The following is an 18,260-nucleotide window of genomic DNA, read 5'->3' as shown; positions in this document are numbered from 1 at the left end:
CGATTTAATAGGTTATTGTCTTTTTAAGTGGATATATACGACTTCTTTTTTAAAGCAATATCCAGGGTTTGTCATACATTTTAGTGTGTTAGTCACTGTAATGATTCAAAAGTAATACAATATTACTCTAAATTACATGGTTCAAATTGAATTAACCTGCACTTTTTGTTACGGTGCAAATGTACAAGTGTGTGGATGAACAATATTATACAGTCTCTGTAGATCAAACTTTATTTTATAAACCTGATATATTGTGATAGCAGTGGTTCTCAAAGAGGGGTCCGAAGACACCGAGGGTTTATATTGTAACCCAACATTATACAAGTTATTGAATTAAAATAAATAAATTGTGGAAATCACAACCCATATAATTATCAAAGTTATTACATATGTTTAAAAATTGTGGAAATCACTACCCTCGTCATTATGAAAGTTAAATTATATTAAAATAACAAAATTGTTTAAAAAAAATAAACAAACAACAAATAAATAAATAAATCACAACCCATCATTAAAGTTATTAAATAAAAAAAATGTGAAAATCACAACCCCCATCATTATCAAAGTTATTAAATAAAATTTTTGATTTATTGTTGTACAAGTTAATGAATAAATTGTGGAAATCATCATTATGAAAGTTCAACTAAATTAAAATAAATAAATAAATAAATAAATAAATAAATAAATAGTTGAAATCGCAAGCCATCATTAAAGTTATTACATTTAAAAAATTGTGAAAATCACAACCCCCATCATTATGAAAGTTATTAAATTAAAAAATAATAATATATATTTCAAAGTTATTAAATAAATACTATGCACCAACGTCAACTCGGATCTAATGTTTTGTGTTATGGAAGTTAAGGAAAGTAAAGGAACAGAAATTCCAAAAATATTCTTAAAATAAATCTGTACTGAGGGCTTCAGTGGAATCAAAAAGTTTGAGAAGTCCCAGTATACGGGTAGAAGAGGTTGAATTGAACTGTATCTGTGCATTATTGTATTGTATTAAAAGAAGATTTACATTTTCATTCATTCATTTATCAATATCTTTTAGGGGGGCACGGTGGCTTAGTGGTTAGCACGTTCGCCTCACAACTCCAGGGTTGGGGGTTCGATTCCCGCCTCTGCCTTGTGTGTGTGGAGTTTGCATGTTCTCCCCGTGCCTCGGGGGTTTCCTCCGGGTACTCCGGTTTCCTCCCCCGGTCCAAAGACATGCATGGTAGGTTGATTGGCATCTCTGGAAAATTGTCCGTAGTGTGTGAGTGCGTGAGTGAATGAGAGTGTGTGTGTGTGTGTGCCCTGCGATGGGTTGGCACTCCGTCCAGGGTGTATCCTGCCTTGATGCCCGATGACGCCTGAGATAGGCACAGGCTCCCCGTGACCCGAGGTAGTTCGGATAAGCGGTAGAAGATGAATGAATGAATGAATATCTTTTATCCAAAGTGATTTATAAATGTAATCAATATGATTTATCAAGCAGAAGGCAGTACAATTAGTGCTACTGGACATGATTTCTAATTGATTACTAGAGAAGAAAACTGTACAGAGTAGAGGATATACTGTGTGTGTGTGTGTGTGTGTGTGTGTGTATTTAATGAGCACAGGGTTGAGAACATAGGATGAAGTAAACTGCAGATACTCAGACTCAAACTGATGGGGAACAAAATGCATGTAGAAATACATCTGTTCAGTCTGGAAGCAATTCTTGACTCCTCAGAGAGAACAAATCATAATAATCTTTTATTTTATGGCACACACATGATTTCTCCCAGGCAGTGTGCCTTTTTAATTATATTAAGACACAAGCGAGAAATCCTTTACTCAAGTAAAAGTGCGTCTTCTCCTCAGTTTAAATCTTCCTGAAAAGCAAAAACGTATAAACAGTTACATTTTCTTCGGGTTTCTCCAACAAACGTGAACGAATCATAAAGGATGGTTAATATTAGCTTCTTATGTTATATTTGAACTAAAAGACATGGAGGTCATGGGATAAGGCTAAACCCGACTCAGCAGCAGATAATATAAAGTCATGTGATCTGTTTATATTGCGATTTAGTAAGGATTAACCCTTGTATGTTGTTCGTATTTTTGTTACTCAGCCAGTGTTCGTGGGTCTGGTGACCCGCTGCATTTTTGGGTTTTTAATTCAACACAATTAAAAAATTTATGTTAAAATACACTACAGATGTTTACTTCATCCCAATTACAAGCAATATAAACAGCATATATCAGTGTTACTCATTGCGTGGCTCGCGAGCCTCCTGCGGCTCGCCAAGCTTTAATATGCGGCTCGCATGGCAGTAAATAATACCATGATATGATCATGTGGTTAAAATTTATTTTTCATTTAAATAACATTAAAAACAATCAGGGAAGCATAGAAAAACGAATGTGCTCTATTACAAATAATAATATATATTTATATATATTATTTGACTCGTCACTGACTCACTGCGTTCTGCGCAATAGCCAGTTTTTGGCGGCCTGCCAGAAGCTAGTTTGTGTTTCATGCTAGTTAACAACTCGTGTTTACTGTACACACGGACTAAAAAATGGATCGATTTCTTATCAAACAATCCCGCGCACAAAATGAACAGCAACAAAGCAATGTGACTTGGCATACTTTGCGGTGAAAGTGGCTCTCCTATTGACTTTGTCCTATCAGTGTGTCTCACATGAAAAAAATAGTGAAGACCACTGGCATATATGGTTAATATTTGACCTTTACCTTTATTACATCACATTTTTAATTAAAGTGCTACTCGATTTTTGTTGTTTTTTAATAAAATGTAATAAAAAAAAAAAAGAAAATCAAATTTAATCAAGTTATGAGTGGGAAAAAATGAACAAATTTACAAGGAAGCAAAGTTTTTCAAAACTATTAATGTTTATGAATATAGGTCCCACAGACTCGAACAACATACAAGGGTTAAATCCTAATTTTTGAAGTTGTTCGATCCTAAAAAGTCACCTTTATGAACTTTTTTTTTTTTTTTTACCGTTAATGTCAACAAGGTATTCGTTCTGTGTTTCTAAGGTTTATTTCTTAATATTTATGATCTGTTAAATCACCAGCAGGCCGTAGACAGGTAGCAGGTGCTGCATGTCTAATAATAAGTCTGGGGATGGAATGTAAACTGTCAACCCAGACAATATTATTAATATACTGTTCAGACAAGGCAGTAAAGCATATAATTATTCCTTTAGGCCTCAGCAGTGCACGTAGCGTTATCAGTGCATCCCTGTAGGGTCATTAAAAGTGTTTGCAGAAGAAATAGCTGCAAAGACAATTTGGGGTCAAGTCAATTAGTACGATATTAACTGGTGAGATTGATTCAATGTTTGAGGTCAATAAAGCCTTTAAACGAAAGGTGGCCATGTAGTAGTACACATGCATGACATTCTCATTTCCTCATCAGTCACAGTAAAAACCCAAACATACAGTATACAGTAGCTATGTGTATACCAAACACATAGCAAACATAAACCCCGACACGTGTTAGCTAAATCTCGCACGTTTCAGTCATGCCACTTCAAACAGGATCGTAGGCTAGCTAGCGGATTCTTTATATAAAGCGATAACATTGTAAACATCATAGTCAAGAATCACTTGAAAGCTACAACAACAATAAGAAGCTATTTACATTCATAGACCACGTTGGATAAGAATTTGGTTTGTCCGCCATTTTTTTCTAGAGCCTTCAGAAAATATGTCTTCAAATAGCTGACTTTCTGACTGCTCCCAGGTTTTGGGCATCGTGGGATTTTTTTTAGGACTCCCTGATCAGTGAATGAAGACTCAATGATGGAGCTGATTGAGACACAGCCACCATTTATACATCTGTTGCTTACTTGTAAATTAGCAACCTTCTAAACCTATATGAGGACACTTTCATGGTAGATGGTTCCATGGTATTTGGTGTTAAAATCTGCATTATTTATCTGCATTAATTGCGAGGGAAGATTTTGATAGAAACTCTATGAAACTCCAAGTAAATACTCTCACTCATTTTCTACCGCTTATCTGAACTACCTCGGGTCACGGGGAGCCTGTGCCTATCTCAGGCGTCATTGGGCATCAAGGCAGGATACACCCTGGACGGAGTGCCAACCCATTGCAGGGCACACACACACACTCTCATTCACTCACACAATCACACACTACGGACAAATTTCCAGAGATGCCAATCAACCTACCATGCATGTCTTTGGACCGGGGGAGGAAACCGGAGTACCCGGAGGAAACCCCCGAGGCACGGGGAGAACATGTAAACTCCACACACACAAGGCGGAGGCGGGAATCGAACCCTCAACCCTGGAGGTGTGAGGCGAACGTGCTAACCACTAAGCCACCGTGCCCCCCCCAAGTAAATACTCATGGAGGAAAATATACAAGTATGTGAGAATTACAGAAAGCATTAACCAAATCCTGACATCAGCAATATATTATGACTTTATTGCTGTGTATAGTGATTTAGATGATTTGTTTTAGACATTAGCGTTGATTTTATGCACTAGTGTTTAAATTTATTAAGAATTCATCACTTATCTGTGATTTCGCTCCATTACATCACATTGCATTATGATGAAGCCAGTCCTCAGGCCCTTAATGCCATACTGTAGTTTACAGCCTGACTGCACGCATGTGTTAATGGCTGCTGCTAAGTGCCAGATGTGTACGAGACGGATGGCTAAGTGTTGTGTGTGTTTTACCTCAGAGCACATTAGTGTCGCCAGCATCACCTTCTTTACATTAAGAGAGACATGAATCACAATAAATGCCTGATGGAGAGAACTCTTTATTTTAATGCAGCTTCCTCATAGCATCTCATTTACAGATTGTCACCGGTCGCTGATTAATGCAGGCAGATCTCACAGTTTCAGGGGCATGAGTGACAGGATTAAAAGCACAGAAGAGAAGATGTTGTAACATTAAGACATCATGCAAACAAGACTTTTGTTATGTAATCGCAACCAGACCTATATGTGTTTGTGGATTCTCTAAAGACCTGTTCTGATCATTTTAATCTTCATCTAAGTCCTAAGATCAATCAATGTGTGTGTGTGTGTGTGTGTGTGTGTTCACTGTGTCCGAGAAGCAATAGATTTGTTTCGATTTATTCATTCATTCATTCATCTTCTACCGCTTATCCAAACTACCTCAGGTCACGGGGAGCCTGTGCCTATCTCAGGCGTCATCGGGCATCAAGGCAGGATACACCCTGGACGGAGTGCCAACCCATCGCAGGGCACACACACACACTCTCATTCACTCACGCAATCACACACTACAGACAATTTTCCAGAGATGCCAATCAACCTACCATGAATGTCTTTGGACCGGGGGAGGAAACCGGAGTACCCGGAGGAAACCCCCGAGGCACGGGGAGAACATGCAAACTCCACACACACAAGGCAGAGGCGGGAATCGAACCCACAACCCTGGAGGTGTGAGGCGAACGTGCTAACCACTAAGCCACCGTACCCCCTTGTTTCAATTTAATTCACTTTTATTACTAAAGAACTTTACCAATGGATGAAATCAGCTTTACAGAAATATACTGATTCAAGATATAAACCGTCATTGGTCTTTCAGCTGCTCCCTGTTCAGAGTCATATTTACAGCATTTATTCATAGCAACTTACAGTTTATAAAAAAATTTTTATACAACTGAGCAATAGAGGGTTAAGGGCCTTGTTCAGGGTCCCAGCAGTGGCAGCTTAATGGACCTGGGATTCAAACTCACAACCTTCTGAGTAGTAGTCCAACACCTTAACCACTACCACAACCCTCAGAGCACATTATGTCATGTGGTCCACATATTAGATGCACGTCCTGCCAAAACCCCTCCATTTCCTCCAGGCTTGGTGCCAGTTCACTCTTCAGTGGCTGGGTTAGCTCCCTACACGAGAATCGAACCCAGGCTGCAGCAATGAGAGCACAAGATCCTGCTGCTGGACCACCAGGAGGCTCAATTCAAGAAATAAATCCTATAGATTTTAAAATTAAAATTTATCCCAAATTAAGGAGTCAGAGGTGACAATGGAAAAAGAAAAATTCCCTGAGACTTAAAAGGGAACTCACCTTTATCTGGGTGATGCCAAATATCAAGATTATAAATAAATAAATTCACTTCTTTAACTTAATACTATATAGTCATAATATATGCAATTCAGTGTAACCAGGAAATTTCTTCCAGTTCATGAAATCTTGAGACTTGAGTATTAATTGCAGTCCAAAAATCAACCATCTTCATGGTTCCTGACTGGTACCATCAACAGCAACGCCATGTATCCTCAGCTGTCCGTGTGGAACCGTCCTCAGCAGCAGCAAGTGGCGTTCAAGTGATGAGAAGCTAACCAGAAGAAGGTTGGATCAGGCAAGTCTGGGGAACAGAAGGGATCATGGTTACTGGTTTCTTCTAAATCGTATCTTCCCACAGCTTAAATGCTCCTAGAGAAGGAATTACAACCCATTTGGACATATTACACTCTACATTTTAGTATAAATGACAATTATATACATTCATTCATTCATCTTCTACCGCTTATCCGAACTACTCTCGGGTCACGGGGAGCCTGTGTCTATCTCAGGCGTCATCGGGCATCAAGGCAGGATACACCCTGGACGGAGTGCCAACCCATCACAGGGCACACACACACACTCTCATTCTCTCACGCAATCACACACTACGGACAATTTTCCAGAGATGCCAATCAACCTACCATGCATGTCTTTGGACCGGGGGAGGAAACCGGAGTACCCGGAGGAAACCCCCGAGGCACGGGGAGAACATGCAAACTCCACACACACAAGGCGGAGGTGGGAATCGAACCCCCAACCCTGGAGGTGTGAGGCGAACGTGCTAACCACTAAGCCACCGTGCCACCTATTATATACATTGTTTACTAAATTATAAAAAAAAAATCCAATTCTTTTGGCATAAGAGAATAAAACACATCAGGACATGCTGTTATAAAAAAAAATCATCAGCAATTATTAGTATTTAAGTATTATTTTAGATTAGTATTTGTTATTTTCTTTATTGCTGTAATTGCAGCGTGCCTTTGAGCTGCAAGAACTTGTGCAAAAGCTAACTAATTTATTTTAAGCTCATTTATTTTAGACCATGGCTTTGTAAACAGAGCACGTGCTCCAACTGAAGAGATTAGACATGAGGAAATTCTAGATCTTTTGTACAAAGCAGTTAACGTGGTTAATATCATGAAATTTCCTAACCTTCAAAATAGTGCAGAACATGAATGATAAAATATTTATGATTTCATGATTCTAAAATTATAATAAATTTTATATGAAGAAAAAATACACAGATTTCAGTGGGGTCTCAGAGATTTGGTCTCATTTAGGTTAAAATAAAAAAGAGCTTTAATGCTTTAATGTGTTCCTTTCTAGATGTTTGATTAATGGTGTTTGTTTATGCATCTCCTGACTCTTAAACACACACACACACACACACACACATACAGACACATACACACACACGGAAATGCATGGTCATTTCCTGTCATTTCCTTTATAAGCTTATCACGAAAAAGGAAATATTTTTCAAAAGAAAAGATTTCAGGTCTCGTCTTGTCTTTATGGTGATCTGGTGTTTACTGTGAACTCTTTACTTACCTCAAATTTCTGGCTCAGAACTTTTTGAGGAAGGATTTTACTTCAGTAGTACCTCCGCTTCTCTATAGCAGAGATGAACCATAGCTGTGTTAACTGTAAATATAGGTTTAATATCTTCTGCTTATTTTACAGCATGTCACATGGTTTATGGAGAAGGAAGAACATTACAATTCACAGAAACGCTTAAACTTGTATATATTTGTTTGTAATTTTTGCTAACATAGTGCAAGTCTGAAAGCACTAAGAGTGTTCTGCACATGCAACCTCAAATGTGACAGTGATTATTCAACTGTGTGCACAAATGCAAGTCCTGACATCGCAAAAAAATTGAGTATGATGCCACAATTATTTGTCACAACAAATTTGAGTATGATTTCACAACTACAGTATTTGTGTCACAACATATTTGAGTACGATGCCACAACAAATTTGAGTATGATGTCACAACTATTTAAATGTCACAACAATGTGAGTATGATGTCACATCTATTTGAGTATAATGTCACATCTATTTGAGTATAATGTCACATCTATTTGAGTATAATGTCACATCTATTTGAATGTCACGACAGATTTGAGTACGATGTCAACTATTTGAGTATGATGTCACAACTATTTGTGTCACAACAAATTTGACTATGATGTCACAACTATTAAAATGTCACAACAAATTTGAGTATGATGTCACAACAATTTGAGTACAATGTCACATCAATTTGAGTATGATGTCACAGTATTTGAATGTCACAACAGATTTGAGTATGATCTCACAACAATTTGAGTATGATCTCACAACAATTTGAGTATGATCTCACAACAATTTGAGTATGATGTCACAGCTATATGAATGCCATAACAGGTTTCAGTATGATGTCAACTATTTGCGTATGATGTCACAACAAATTGAGTATGAAATAACAAATCTGAGTATGTTGTCACAGCAATTTGAGCAAAAGAAACCATGGTGTTCAGAAAACTTTTTTGTATGTATTTCTTACATAGCTGAAAATGGTGTTGCCTCAGTTTTAAATAATGCATGCTTGAATAATAAGTAGATCCATCAACTGAAACACTGAGACTTGTTTTTTTTTCTGTGAATGATGCAACATTCAGTTCTTGGTAGGGCACTTAGCGCCTACTCTGTATTTGACAGTGATTCAGATTGTACGTGAAAGTCTGCATTGCGCTAACACAGACAGTTCCATGCTGAAGAGGGTTTCATCGGACATGAATTTCCTGTCTGGATGCTTTGAATGCAGATTTGATCACAGCCCTATACTGCGGACTGCTTACTGAACTAATGTAGTTAATGTTGTGCAATACGCTGTATAAAGGATGAACAACTTTGTTCTTTTTTAAATTGAAGTGGGCAGGGCTAGTTTTAGGTTGTGCTTGTGTAAGCTTTTCTCTCTCATCCTTCTCAAGGTTATACTCTTTATCTTATGCATTTCCACTCGTACAGCCTCTTCAGGTTTTAGCAGGCTTAGCCTAGGGTTCATTTGCGACACCCTTAGAACGAAACAGCTTTTTGTTTTACATTGTCACTTGTTAAATGGATTCTGCTTTGAACCTCACTCACTCACTCATTTTCTAGTATATAAGATTAATAATGATGACATCGATGGAAGGAGTCTCAAGCGTCAAGAGTTATTCACTCACTCATTTTCTACCGCTTATCTGAACTACCTCGGGTCACGGGGAGCGTCATCGGGCATCAAGGCAGGATACACCCTGAGTGCCAACACATCGCAGGGCACACACACACTCTCATTCACACACTACGGACAATTTTCCAGAGATGCCAATCAACCTACCATGCATGTCTTTGGACCGGGGAGGAAACCGGAGTACCCAGAGGAAACCCCCGAGGCACGGGGAGAACATGCAAACTCCTCACACACAAGGTGGAGCCGGGATTCGAACCCCCAACCCGGGAGGTGTGAGGAAAACGTGCTAACCACTAAGCCACCGTGCCCCTCCGTGTCAAGAGTCAAAATTTTATTATTGTCATAATGTCATTGCATTTGGTGCAGTACATAAAAAAAATGAAACATTGTCCTTTCAGGACTTTGGTGCTATATAATGACATAAAGCTACATAAAACGACAACGAACTCGGGCTAGTACGATCACACAGTTCTGCAGTGATTTGTAATGATCTGTAAGTTTTCTGCCATGTCAGAGTCTTCCATGCAGAGGAGTTTTCCAGCCCTTACCAATGGCTCAATCTCTTGACTACCTGTGTTTTTTGGAACCGGTTGTAGGAAATCTGTTATAAAATAAATAATAACAGCAACTAGCCAGTTTACAGATGTTTCACAACATTACAGTGAGCTGTACTTTATAATTGTTGAGAAATCTCTGTTGTATAGGAGGAATGAAAAAATCTTCAGGACATAAACTCACTGAGAAGAATTCAAGGTATTGATTTTTTTTTTTTTCACCATGACAGCTCTCCCTGTTGTGTTTTATTCCTTCTATAACAAAGCAGTTCAAAGCAGTTAGCAGATCAGTGTGTGAGGAAAATGTTGAGAAAAATGTACTGATGTTAAAATCTCTAACGATAATGTTATTATGTGATTCAAAAAGGCCTGAAACATGGAACAAAAGAGAAGATATTTGATAGTAGTTTATATATTAATTCTACATTCCAGAGATCTGCGTGGCAACGAGAGGAGAGGATGTCATCTATGTTTCAAAGCTGATCAGATTCTTCATTTCCATCATGTTTTTTTTTCAAAGCTACAGGAGATCTCTACTGTACATGTGCATTCCCATGAACAAGGTACTTTTGCAGCACAAGAGGAATGAGGAACTACTTCTAATACCCTATGATTTCTCTTTCTGTCTGTACTTCAGGCCTCACTGGAGATGCATCAAAGCTGTCATGAAGCTTGAATTTCAAAAACGAGAAACATGTAAAAGGTCACTAACACAAAATAAAGCTTGCTGATCTGCACTGAGACAATGACAGTGATTAACAGACTAGGATGGATATAAATACACTTCCGTCACAAAACAACATTTTTTTTTGTTTTTTTTTTTATTTATTTTATTTATTATGAGGGAAACTGTAAATTGTCTGAGGGAATGAGGGAAATTGTCTAGAAGAGGAACTGAGGGTGTTTGAGAAAAGCAGGAAGGGGAAATTTATAATCTGAAAACAGCTGCATTTTTAAAATACGCACAACTTCTCAGTTTATTCGTCTGTAAATATGTCACTGAGATGATTTTGTTCCAGAATTTTACTGAGTTTAAGTATTATGTCACCACACCAAGAGGATTGGGATGGAATAAGACATTTATTGCACCCATATTGCCCATTATTTTACTTAGTAATAAAACATCCTGGTCCTGGTCCTTGTCCTTGTCCTGCTTCTTCCTGCAGATCATGACAGTTTCCCTCATTATTTATTATCAGATTTGTCATTATTTATAGATTTCAATGCAAGTGGTAGTAGGAGCTGCTAGTTTTTAGATCATATACTGTGAGGTTAGCTAACTATTAGCTAAAAGTAGCAATGGTTAAGGTTCTTTATTGCTTCTTTTTATAAAAGATTGTAAGAAGCAGTTTCAAGACTTTGTGCCTATAAGGACAAATTGAACAAATTTAATCATTTAATGCTGAGAGCTTTTACATTATCGTGGAATTTCCGTTTACATTGATTGATTTTGCAAACACTTTTTCGCCAATGTAACCTATAATTAAGATGGTCTGAGCAGCTGAGGTTTCAGTGGCACTCTGGCAATTCTGCTATCCAAACTTATCTTCTAATCACTAGTTCAGAGGTTTGGACCCCCACAGGTCTGCCGTTTGAGACCCATGGATGTCGTAAATGTTCTGTTTTTCTATCATTTCTTTCCAACCGTGATGAAAATGTCTGTCTTCTCTTTCTGAGAAGCATTTAGGTCCATCGTGTGCACTGCTGTGAGACTTATGGATTTCTTTGGATTAACACCCTTTTAAAATCTCCTACACCATTTCTTACAAAGATATGGATTTCTTCTCAATAAAGCGGAGGATTATGTCAATTCAACTCTCACTATTCTCAGGAACTTTATAGCTTGCTTGACCGTCCTTGTAATTAAACCCTTAATGATTCGATCAAGAGCGATAATAGAACTCCGAATCGGCTTTACTCCGTCATTACAGCTAATGAAGTCAGGACATTCTGCATCATTATCATTTAATTAATTCTCCATTATTAACCAGTCTGCACTTTTCCCTCAGTCATGTGATCATTTGTCTAGAAGAGGAACTGAGGGTGTTTGAGAAAAGCAGGAAGGGGAAATTTATAATCTGAAAACAGCTGCATTTTTAAAATACGCACAACTTCTCAGTTTATTCGTCTGTAAATATGTCACTGAGATTATTTTGTTCCAGAATTTTACTGAGTTTAAGTATTATGTCACCACACCAAGAGGATTGGGATGAAATAAGACATTTATTGCACCCATATTGCCCATTATTTTACTTAGTAATAAAACATCCTGGTCCTGGTCCTGGTCCTTGTCCTGCTTCTTCCTGCAGATCATGACAGTTTCCCTCATGTCACAGGAAAACAAGTTCATAGAGAGATGGATTAGTCTCCTGGACACCTTTGAAGAACATAAGCGTTAAATGATGTCCAAACCTAGTAGGACCAGTCAGTGACAATGATATTTCCTATCATGTCTTCTCTGAAATTCTGCACTGGAAGACATGTCAAAGATGAATGTTTACAGTACAGTAGATATAAAAGGATATACAGTAGTTCTCCAGAAGATGTCCATAAATATATTTGTAGTTCATTATAGTTGACTGGCAGCAATTACAGCCTCGAGTCTTTATGGGTATTACGCAACATGACCTGGATTGGGGAATTTTCTGCCATTCTTCTTTGCAAAACCTCTCAAGCTCGGTCTGGTTGGATGGAGCCCGTTGGTGGACACTCATTTTCAGATCTCCCCAGACATGTATAATAGGGTTCAAGTCAGGGTTTTGGCTGGGCCACTCTAAAACATTTACTGTACAGAGTTGTCTTTACACCACTACTGTGTTCTCTCGGCTGTTTGCTTAGGGCCGTTGGCATGTTGGAAGGTGAGCCTTCGGCCCAGTCTGAGCTCCTGAGTTCTGTGGAACAGGTTTTTATAAAGAATGCCTCTGTTCATTGCTCCATTCAGCTTTCCCTCAACCCTGAGCAGTTGTACCAGTCCCTGCTGCTGAAAAATAACCCCACAGCATTATGCCTCCACCGCCATGATTCACTGTTAGGATGGTATTAGGCAGATGATGAGCTGGTGCCTTGTTTCCTTTAGACATAACATTTAGAATTGAAGCCAAACAGTTCATTCTTGGATGGATGGATGAATGGATGGATGGATTGAAAGACAATGATGTGGTAAGAGATTTCATTTTCACTACCAGCTTTCTACTTTCTTTTATATATCTACAGTAGCACCGGAACAGTTTCAGTTAATTATTACTACATTTGTGTGCCAAGACTATAAGACTCAACCAGCTGTCATTGTCACTGCTACTTTCAGTATCCCACTATCCAAAAATCCAGTATTGTAACAGCCACTAATGGTGTGTGAGTTGGAAATGTTGTATGAGCCTGATTTTAACTGGGGATCCGATTGCTCTTCCATATGGTAGATAAAGGAACATTACTACGCCTTTGGCCTCCTCTCCGGAGCTGGAGGGTTTTGAGTAGTGACTGCAAAAATGGAAGGTGTGAATTCTGCTCTTGTCATAGATGCCTCTGGGGCCTTCAAGATGACAAAGAGATTGTTTATGAGCTGTGTGACCTTTTAGGATTTGACATTGCGATTACTGTCTGAAGAATGACCCAAAAAGTTTGAAAGTAATTCAAACAGGGTGAGGTAACATCTGGTGTGACCGGTAAAACTGTTCCACTTCTGTTTGTTTGTGCTTTTATATTATATTATATTATATTATATTATATTATATTATATTATATTATATTATATTATATTATATTATGAGGTTTTTATTAAACTCAGAATCACTCTGTACTCATTCATTCATTTTCTACCACTTATCCGAACTACCTCGGGTCACGGGGAGCCTGTGCCTATCTCAGGCGTCATCGGGCATCAAGGCAGGATACACCCTGGACGGAGTGCCAACCCATCGCAGGGCATACACACACACTCTCATTCACTCACACACTACGGACAATTTTCCAGAGATGCCAATCAACCTACCATGCATGTCTTTGGACCGGGGGAGGAAACCGGAGTACCCGGAGGAAACCCCCGAGGCACGGGGAGAACATGCAAACTCCACACACACAAGGTGGAGGCGGGAATCGAACCCCCCAACCCTGGAAGTGTGAGACGAACGTGCTAACCACTAAGCCACCGTGCCCCCCCACTCTGTACTCATGTACAGTTATGTCTCTTTTTTCTGAAAAGAAGGTCATTCACACTTTTTTGATGAATGGTTTCTACTTCGATATTATTTTCCACTTCACCTATAAATTCGACTGGTCATGTAGAGCAAAAAAAATAAATCAATCAAAATGTAATCACATCATTCTTCCAGGCGAATCTGAGGCTGATGTTCTCATGCTATAATCAAACCTAAAACCCCATTTGTGTCACTGGTTCGGAAATTGAGACGTCTCACTAGCTCAGGGGTCTTATTGATTAAATGCTACACTGCAGTTTTTTCCCCTCATCATCTGCTTATATCTTAAGTCGATCCGTGGGCCCTTGATTAGCTGTCTTATTGAATGTGGATTCAGATGTCTCAGGGCTTTGCTTGATGTTCAGTTGTGTAAAAAGTCAAAGTTAGGGAGAATTATATAGTGTGCTGCTTAGGGAATACGATTCTCCGAGAAATATAACTTGTTGATCATAGATGTTCGTTGTAATTAGCAATTAACATCTTTTCTGCTGAGAGAAAAAGTATCTCAGACTTATAGCAGTGACTTTAGGCTGAAATCAATCAGCTTCTAGAAAGATCCGTTGCAGCCTTGCTTGTTAAATAGGCTGTAATGCCCTAATGGTGCTAAATAAGCTGTTTCTAACAGTGTTTCTGCTCTATAGCACTCAGGAATTTGCACATTTTACATGTTTATAAAATCGATTGCTTTAATAATTGCTGGGAAATTGATGTAAAACCTTCAGGATGGTGTCAATTCAAAGATAAAACCACTACTATGCTTAATTAGAGCAGAGAAAATTGTTCTGATGTTGTTCTGAAGGCTTCTATGTAATGGATGTTTTACTCCTGCTATAAACAAGTCCATAAGGAAATGAAGTAGGTTAAAAATCTGAAGTCTAATCACACTGATCTAGAATATGCTCATGTGTTCTGTGGTATATTATCAGCAATCACTCCTTCATGCATCATGTTGTTTGAGTTTACTCTTTATTTTGCATGTTCTTCCGCTGATTAGTAATCAACTTCCTATAAAAATGTTCTTCTTTCTAAAGCGCAATTCCCTCACCATTATCACATGGGGGTCTTGGTGAGAAGACACGCCTGGAGACGGTTGCTTTATTTTGTGCTGTGTAATTTTCCCTAATCATCTTTGGCTACTCTCAGTCGCTTTTGAATGTGTAGAGCGGGTGGGAGGGAAACGAGTTAATTGTGCAGAAAGTAATTGATTTGCCACATAATTAGCTGAAGGCAATGTGAGAACAGCCAGCAGAGATGATGATGATGATGATGATGATGTTGGGTGACAGAAAAAACGCTCATTGCAGATCCATTTTGTTTTCAAGTCACCAAAATTTTCTTCATCTGGGAAGGCAACTAATTTTCAGGTCAGACATTTGGTTACATCAGGCGATCTTATCAATATGTTTTTATTATAAGGTCTTGTAAATCAACCCACCAATCAAATATCCCAACCCACCCCACTCTCTTTTATACTTTTATATATATATATATATATATATATATATATATATATATATATATATATATATATATTCATTCATTCATTCATCTTCTACCGCTTATCCGAACTACCTTGGGTCACGGGGAGCCTGTGCCTATCTCAGGCGTCATCGGGCATCAAGGCAGGATACACCCTGGACGGAGTTCCAACCCATCGCAGGGCACACACACACACACTCTCATTCACTCACGCAATCACACACTACGGACAATTTTCCAGAGATGCCAATCAACCTACCATGCATGTCTTTGGACCGGGGGAGGAAACCGGAGTACCCGGAGGAAACCCCCGAGGCACGGGGAGAACATGCAAACTCCACACACACAAGGCGGAAGCGGGAATCGAACCCCCAACCCTGGAGGTGTGAGGCGAACGTGCTAACCACTAAGCCACCGTGCCCCCCCATATATATAGCACAGGCTCCCCGTGACCCGAGGTAGTTTAAACAGTATAAACAGTAGAAAATGATATGATATGATATGATATGATATGATGTATATATGTATAGATATATATATATATATGTGTACTAGTGATGATAAGTAAAAGTTTTAGGCTTAGTAATTTTAATGTGTAAAAAATACCAGCACATGAATAGGTTTCTCACACTATGCACCAAGTAATAATGATATATGCCAACTAGCGAATAATAGCAAGTGCGTTGTTCTTAGTTACACAACATGTAATAAAATGCCTGGGATTCTTTTCATTTCTTTTCCTACTTTACTTCAAATACACACTTCAGGGGCCCCAATTTATTCGTCCCATTAAAAAGTGCTAGCAAATGGTCATGTTCAATATTCACATATCGCAATTAACATGATTTAACTGCTGAATGTGCTGTATGTGATGATTTATTTGTGCTGTTTGCAAAATATTAAAGTAGTAGCTAAATATTTCATGGTTAGCAAAATTAGCTACATGCTAATCTAAGGAAGCTAACTTTAAGGTCCAAAATTCAGGAATTTGCTCCTGATTTCTTTTGTTCTTTTTCAGTATTGAATGTTTTTGTCATGTTCTACTCCACGGTGGTGGTTAATACAAAGTTCATATGAAATTAGACAGTCAGGGTTTTAAAAATTTGTTAACTGAATACTTTGAGTTGTTCACTGATTATTTTCTATAAGTTTCCATACATTATTTAATGATTGTTTATCTCTGAAACAGATACTGCATCTCACTGCCTTTAGATTCATAGCTTTTATATTAAATTTACTAATATTATGTTTGGTTCTTGGTTCTTATTGCATGTCTATGTCAAAGTGCAAGTGGTGATAAAACGAGACAAAAGACTCTTTCGGGTGTAAAAGCAACAATACCAACTACAAAACAAACAAAGGCTGTACAGTATACTGTACATTTGAGCATTGTGAAGTTTCCCCTGAACTCCAGACTTCATCTGATAGATGTTTTCCAGTGCAGTGAGATAACAAGACAATGTAGACAATGTAGTATGTAAATAATAATCCAGCTGTACAAATCCTGTACAAACATTTGGCAGCTGCATGTATGTATTAGAGTATTATGTATATTGTATTTTAGGGAAGTTTTCACTTGCAAGAGGATTAAAGAATAGGGAAGTTTGGAAAAAAGGGAAGTTCAAAAAAAATAATTCTTTAACCAAACAAGGAAGCAAACATCTCTTCTTACACTGTGACAAAACCGTCTGCATGTCTTTAAAACAGCAGAAAGGATCAACATTGAAGATGAATTGAAGAGCATTTTCCCAAATTTATCCCAAATAGCTGGGACCTTTTCCTGTTTGATGTTTGCTTCTGAACTGTGCTAACAGCACTAAAGTAAAACTAGTAATCAAAGCTTAGACAGAGCTACTAGCATGCAAAATTTAATGTATTTAAATCAGGCAACAATTCAAATGACACATTTTTCTATAATCACAAAGTTACTCTTCAACATCAGATGGCTTCAAATATGAAATAAGCTTTAACTCATGTGGCATCAAAGATGTGTTTATCAAGCTAGCTGTTAGCATTGAGCTATATTGTTTCCTCAGCGTATTCCCGAAAGATCAGGAACAAAGCTGTTTGTCTTAACTAACGTTTATCTTTGATGAAAATGTCAATTTGTGAATGTACATATAAAAGTAAAAGTAAATCAAATTAAGTGTGGCAAAGGTCTGTTTCTTTCTCGGATTTATCTTTTACTTTTCTTTCACACTTACGTTCAATTTGAGCAGGTTTCATATTTTACCACCGTACATATTTAAAGGAGTAGAAAAGTTGCTCTCCTGGTTTTGGAGAACGTTCATCACCGAATTTGAATATAGTTGTAGTTGTATAATTATAGTTGTACATATGTTTAAATATTATAATAGTTTCTTTACCGTTTGTTGTGATTCTGGTGTTCTGTTTGCAACAAACTAAATTAATAGCTAGAATATTTAATTGTTAGCAAAATTAACCCCATGTGAATTTAAGGAAGCAAAATTTTAAGTCCAAAAAAATGAAATTTGTATCTGTTTGTTTGTGTCCATGTTCAGCATTGAATGTGTTTGTCATGTGTCATTCCACAGTAGTGGTTAATGCTGTATAAAGCTCATATAAAAGTAGACATTAAGAGGAGTTTTTTTTTTCTCTAGCCTACTACGGGCAATATATTAATACAAGTTTTTTCCATACAAATGTTTCAGGAAATGCTGATGTTGAATCCATTTCTGCTCTCTGAGATGCCTCAAGCTAAAAT

This window comes from Tachysurus vachellii, chromosome 25 (assembly GCF_030014155.1).
Source record: "Tachysurus vachellii isolate PV-2020 chromosome 25, HZAU_Pvac_v1, whole genome shotgun sequence".
NCBI lineage: Eukaryota > Metazoa > Chordata > Actinopteri > Siluriformes > Bagridae > Tachysurus > Tachysurus vachellii.
Note: the sequence above shows the minus strand (reverse complement) of the source record.